Source organism: Mycteria americana, chromosome 2, assembly GCF_035582795.1.
Source record: "Mycteria americana isolate JAX WOST 10 ecotype Jacksonville Zoo and Gardens chromosome 2, USCA_MyAme_1.0, whole genome shotgun sequence".
NCBI classification, from domain to species: domain Eukaryota; kingdom Metazoa; phylum Chordata; class Aves; order Ciconiiformes; family Ciconiidae; genus Mycteria; species Mycteria americana.
This window is the reverse complement of record NC_134366.1, coordinates 68173188-68179770: the sequence shown is the minus strand read 5'-3', so window position 1 is coordinate 68179770 and position 6583 is coordinate 68173188. Positions and strand designations below refer to the sequence as shown.

At 41.3% G+C, this 6583-nt stretch overlaps 1 long non-coding RNA gene across 1 annotated transcript in view; it reads left to right on the top strand.

Annotated features, from left to right (window-relative positions):
- The first annotated feature begins 311 nt into the window (after positions 1-311).
- Positions 312-6583, top strand: part of LOC142406669 (uncharacterized) — a 120624-nt gene continuing 114352 nt past the window's right edge. The window contains exon 1 of the long non-coding RNA XR_012774653.1: positions 312-342. This is a non-coding gene — a long non-coding RNA (uncharacterized LOC142406669). The remainder of the gene's footprint in view (positions 343-6583) is intronic.

Below are 6583 nucleotides of genomic sequence, written 5' to 3'. Positions count from 1 at the left end.
TTATTACTTTAATAATAAGAAGACTACTTTGAATAATCTGATGGTTAGATTTGAATATCTATTTCTTGTATATTTAGTTAAGTACTGTCTACAATAAGCAGGATGTTGCAAAATTGATAAAATTTCAGCTATATCCTGTTAGTTCCTGGGACCCAAATCAGTATATGCCTCCCCTGTAGCTGGGCCTACAGGCACTGATAGTAAGAGGTATATACAAAGTAATCAAAGGACAGTTGAGACAATAATTGTTATTTATATTTTCCAGCCTGAAAACTGTAACAAAAGCAAAAGGTTGTTGAGAAAATATGAAACAAAAGACACATCTTAGTCTGCTGCCTTAGGGTAAGCCTTTATTTCTTCTCTGGGTTTCTGTTGATCAAATTTTATTTAAAGAAGTCATTTGGTAAATATTTTTCATCTTGTTTTCTCTCTGCTTGAGGACCAAACTTTTACCTAGCATAATATAATGTTTACCTCTTTCTGATTTTATTATTCATCTGGTTTTAGGTAGACCATCATTTTCGTAGAGTATGAAAGCACAGGCAGTGTGAGGAAATTGATAAAAGAGAAGCTAGAAGCAATGAAGGGCAGAATATTTCATAATGGCTTTAAAAGTATACTTCATACCTTTCTCAAAAACAGAGAATTAATACTTTTATTGTCTCAAAACCAAAATGCTTTTGTTTTTGGTTTTGTTAAAAATGTAATGGTCTACTTCAATCATAAGATCTTGAACTGATGGAAAACAGATATAAATTATGTATTTGATCCTGCAAACCTCACTTAGGTCCTTTAATATACCAAAATGTCTAGTTGTGATCAAAGAAAACCAGAAGGAGTGGATGAATGGCACTCTGGAGAATTAGGGTGTGATTATCAAAGTCCTGGGGAAGAAGTCTTACAAGAAGCCAACCTTAGGAAGGATTATGGTGATCCCTCCTCCCCTTCCCCCGCCCCTTTTTTTTTTACTTTAAGAAAGATAAATCCCAGGGAATAGAAAAGTTTTTGCAAAGAAACTCACCAGCACAAAAGTTTCATTAAAACAATTTAAATTATGTGTGAAAAAAGATGATTTGTTAGTGGTTATATTTGTTTCAGTGTAGCTTAATGACATACGCTTGTATGATATATTACCTTACTCTAAGCAATGAATGGTATTGGCCCCAAGAAACCTCAGACAGGACTGATTCATGTATGGAGAAGCTGAGCTTTCCCAAACGTGGGGATAAGACACAATGGTGGTGATTGTCCATCTAACAGAAATACCAAACTGAAGGCAAATGTGATAGTGCCACGTTAGCAGGTGTTGGTGTCACACACAAAGAAAATCTGTAGGTCCAGAGCAGTGGGATATGGAAGACATGATGGCAGCAGCTTGAAGGGATCTGTGGGATAATGGCCGAGGTGGCTTAAAAATTAAAACTTATATTCACACTTAAGGCACAGCATTGAAGAAGCCTCCCAGGTGGAATGCGGCTGACATGTAAGGAATCCATGGCATGGGAGTTCCCTAGGCCTGCAACCTTAGATGTTGGTAACGCCAGGGGAACTTGGTGTGCTGACTCTAAGAGGCGCTGCCCAGAGGGTGGAGCGGTGTGGAGATGCCACGGCCAGGCTCTGCAATAATAGGGGAACTTAAAGGTGTCAAAGAACTGATAAGCTGCATATTTACTACCCTGGGCCAACAGCCTGCCACGTTTTTGACAAAATGCTGTCCTTTTGGTGAACTTTGCTCATTATAACATCATTATAATACCAAAAACACACCTCCATCCTAAAAGCTACCCGCCTCCAAGGTGCGACCACCCCTCACTGAGCTTGCGCACTGAATTTTTCTAGCTTATACCTTTAAAAGCGAAGCGATAAAACTTTACACCAATCCTAAACAAAGGTATGTATGACTAGAGTCACTCAAGCTCCACCCAAAAGGTGAAAGATAGTATAAAACGGTTTAAGAGAAAGAGAATATTAGGGAAGACACCATCATGTATCACTCTGACATCTGGGATCAGTCGACGGGCTGAGCCTCTCTTCCCCCCCATCGGGACGCCTTTGGGTAAGAGTCGAACACTTGGTTATACCAAGTGCCTCCCCGGGAAACTTAGAAATCTCTATAGAGTCGCTTTATTATTTTCTTTTAACGTGTTTGTGTCCATCCGTGTTACTCATATTCTTCTGGCCGTGTTATATACATGTTTGTGTCCGGCCGTGTTATTCATACTCATATTCTTGACATTTGTATGTGCTTTGCAGACAGTTAATTTATCACCGGTAATCCAAAGAATCTGTGTGTCTGTTGCTCTAATAAACTGCACTCTTCACTGCTCTGGCCGTGATAGTTCCTTCAACACGACCAGACTGGGGGGGTGTAAAAGTTAATGCTGTCGCCTTAGTGAAAACCCTGAACCAATAAGTGGCTACACATACAGTCCTTAGAAAATAAACCGTTGACCAGGTCTGAGACTAAGACTGGACCTAGCCGCACCTAGGCTCCTCTCTGAGAAGGAGCTTAGAAAGCAAGGGGGTCCTGTCTGAACCTCGTGACTCAACGGGAGGGTTCCCCCCCCCAGCCACCCCTCAGACTCTTATTTGTATGTGACAGTAACTCTTAACGCAACAGGATCTAAAGAGAGGAACAGAGCAATAACCCCTAATACCAGAACACTTCACTCTAGTTTGCTGGGTACAGCAGTGAAGCACTAAGAAAAAGATGATAGCAGCAAAAAACAATTTAATCCTCTGCTTTGGCCGTCTTCGTAAACTCTCCTCTTTCTCCCTATCCCTGAAAAAGGGGAAAAAAAGTACAATAAGGAGACTCAACTAGTTTACAAAGACCATGAAAAAGAAAAGAAGATATTGGTGACTGATGAAACAGTGACTTTTTTCTTTTCCTTTGTATAAGTTGTTATAGGCAGGTTAGCCTCTCTGTGAATAAAGTCATCAGGCATTTCTTGTTAGCTTACAGGTGTCCCTCATTGCTTGGAAATGTGGTGTTCAGATAGTCATAACCTGGACTTCCTGGATTGGTCAAGTATCCCTTCTTAAAGTAATATGATTTAGCCTGACTTTGCATCTGGATAAGTGTTATGCTCTATTTTACTGCAAAATATGTTTATGAACCACAGGATGGTGAAAGAGGATTTCTATTTGTTCCCTTTTGTGTAGCACAAACCAAACTAATTTTCACGTTAGTTATAGACTGCTATGTAGATCTGATTTATGAACTGTATTGCACAAATCAATTTATCCACATGGGTTCTAATTTATACAGACATTCAAATACAATCTCATGGAAATGACAAAAATCCAGCATACCTTTGCAGTCATGTTAAGAATGAAGGCAATAAATTTAAGGGATTTCTTCCTTCTGACTTTCTGTTCTGTAATACAAGTATTAGAAAGGGAAGAAGGAATTTATTCATTCCTACCGCTAAATTGGAGAGATAGGGGTTTGGTGGATGGACTGTTAGATGGATAAGGAATTGGATGGATGAATGCATCCAAAGACTTACAGTCAACGGCTCAATGTCCAAGTGGAAACCAGTAACGAGTGGTGTCCCTCAAGGGTCTGTACTGGGACCAGTACTATTTAATATCTTGTCGTGGTTTAACCCCAGCCGGCAACTAAGCACCACGCAGCTGCTCATGCACTCCCCCTCAGTGGGATGGGGGAGAGAATCAGAAGAGTAAAAGTGAGAAAACTTGTGGGTTGAGATAAAGACAGTTTAATAGGTAAGGCAAAAGCCACGCACACAAGCAAAGCAAAACAAGGAATTCATTCACTACTTCCCATGGGCAGCAGGTGTTCAGCCATCTCCAGGAAAGCAGGGCTCCATCACATGTAACAGTTACTCAGGAAGACAAACACCATCACTCCAAACTTCCCCCCCTTCCTTCTTCTTCCCCCAGCTTTATATGCTGAGCATGACATCATATGGTATGGAATATCCCTTTGGTCAGTTGGGGTCAGCTGTCCCAGCTATGTCCCCTCCCAGCTTCTTGTGCACCCCCAGCCTACTTGCTGGTGGGGTGGTGTGAGAAGCAGAGAAGGTCCTGACTCTGTGTAAGCACTACTCAGCAAGAATGAAAACATCCCTGTATTATCAACACTGTTTTCAGCAGAAATCCAAAACATAGTCCCATACTAGCTACTATGAAGAAAATTAACTCTATCCCAGCCCAAACCAGCACATATCTTCATGAATGACATAGGCAGTGGGACTGAGTGCACACTCAGTAAATTTGCGGGTCACATCATGCTGAGTGGTGCAGTTGACTTGCTTGAGAGAAGGGATGTCATCCAGGGGGACCTTGATAGGCTTGAGGAGTGGGCCCCTGTGAACCTCATGAAGTTCAGCAAGGCAAAGTGCAAGATCCTGCACCTGGGTTGGGGCAATCCCCATCATCAGTACAGACTGGGGGGATGAATTGATTCATAGCAGCTCTGCAGAAGAGGACTTGGGGATACTGGTGGATGAAAAATTGGACATGAGCCAGCAATGTACTCTTGCAACCCAGAAAGCCAATTGCATCCCAGGATGCATAAAAAGAAGTGTGGCCAGCAGGTCAGGAGAGGTTATTCTCGCCCTCTACTCTGCTCTTGTGAAACCCTACCTGGAGTACTGCATCCAGCTCTGTGGTCCCCACTACAAGAAAGACATGGGACCTGTTAGAATGGGTCCAGAGGAGGGCCACAAAAATGATCAGAGGGCTGGAACACCTCATCTATGAAGAAAGGCTGAGAGAGCTGGGGTTGTTCGGCCTGGAGAAGAGACGAGGGGAGACCTTATTGTGGCCCTTCGTTATATAAAGGGGGCTTATAAGAAAGATGGAGACACGTTTTACCAAGGCCTGTAGTGACAGGACAAGGGGCAATGGCTTTAAACTGAAAGAGGGTAGATTTAGATTAGATATAAGGAAGAAATTTTTTATGGTGACGGTGGTGAGACACTGGAACGGGTTGCCCAGAGAAGCTGTGGATGCCCTGTCATTGGAAGTGTTCAAGGTCAGGTTGGATGGGGCTTTGAGCAACCGGATCTAGTGAAGGAAGTCCCTGTCCATGGCAGGGGGGTTGGACTAGATGATCCTTAAAGATCCCTTCCAACCCAAACCATTCTATGATTCTACAACTCTAGTTGATGGTTTAACTCTTTCTGGGCAGTTATGGACTTCTTGTTGAGCAAAGATCAAAGTGAAAGCAAAACTTGCTTCTCTCAGCTTTTTCTTGATAGTAGTAAAGATAAATATTGTTATAGGAGAAGGGGAAATATAAGATGCCTTAGAATATTTCAGATATGTAGAGTATTTTAGTGATTAGTAAAGATAAATATTGTTATAGGAGAAGGGGAAATATAAGATGCCTTAGAATATTTCAGATATGTAGAGTATTTTAGTGATTAGCATCAGTCAGAGAATTGAGTGCTATAGGTAAACATGTCCTTAGAAGCCTTAATCTGGGTAAGTCTAACAGCACAGCCAGAGAAGATGTTTTGCCAAGGATTTCAATGTAGGTTAGCCAGAGCTGAAAGCATTTGGGCCCTCTGGCAGGTTTCTGTTGTTATTCTGAGCCTCTCTTGTTCATGGCTTCATTGTTGATGTTGTCTGAGACAGTCAAAGTGAAGTCAAATTGTGTATGTCTCTATATCAGACAATCATACCTCTAGTTGCTGCACAGGTGGAAGTCTTTGTCAGTTCTCCTCTATACCAGCTGAAGACCAGAATGCAAACCCAGAGCCTTCCTGGGAAAGCAAATCTTTTTAAAGTGGCTATAAAAGTTCTTTGAATATTCTGAGTAAATATGAAAGTTAAGAAAAACTTGTTTGACTTTCTGTTTTGGTCTGTGAATTGCTCTCAAAGAAAGATTCAAGCCATTGAATCAAGCCAAGAAGAATTATGTTCTTTTCAGTATCATTTCTTTCTTACATAGTGCTGGTTTTGTACTGCTTCTCATCTCTAAGGGTCTATCAGGCCCAGCTCTTTCATACACGTCTTAAAACTGTCTGAAAATGTTGTGGTCCTAGTGTTGGTGAGGTGTTGAAAACTTCTACTGTGTTTGTAGCAAGACTGGGAAATATCCCTTTTTAGTCTCTGCAGTTCTCTGTGAATGGGATTAGCACATTAGGAAAACCTGGATAAGTGCATTCTGTGGGCATGATCCATGAAATGAGAAAAAGAGGAATTATTCTGTAGTCCAGATGCTACAAAAAAACACTTTTTTTTATTCATGTCTGTAGGAAACCCAGCAAGGGACTGGGCTGGGTCTTATTTTCCTACCTCATCAAATTCATGAAGGCAAAGAAGGACAGTTTGTCAGCCAGCAGGAAGCAGAAGTCAACTAAAATGAGCAGGGAGATGGACTGTTGAAAAGACAACGCATATTCAAACCTGGTGGCTTGTAGTCAACTCGTCATTAGTCAGCAAAACTAAGTAGTTTGAACAGTCTTTTTTTGGTATGAACAATTTACAGGAGTCAAATCTGTGGCTTCATTACTAAAAACAGTAATAATATTGTGGCTGTGACACTAATAGATGTCTCAATTTGAGAGAGAATAGGTTTTGTAGGTAGGGTGTAACATCTTTATTT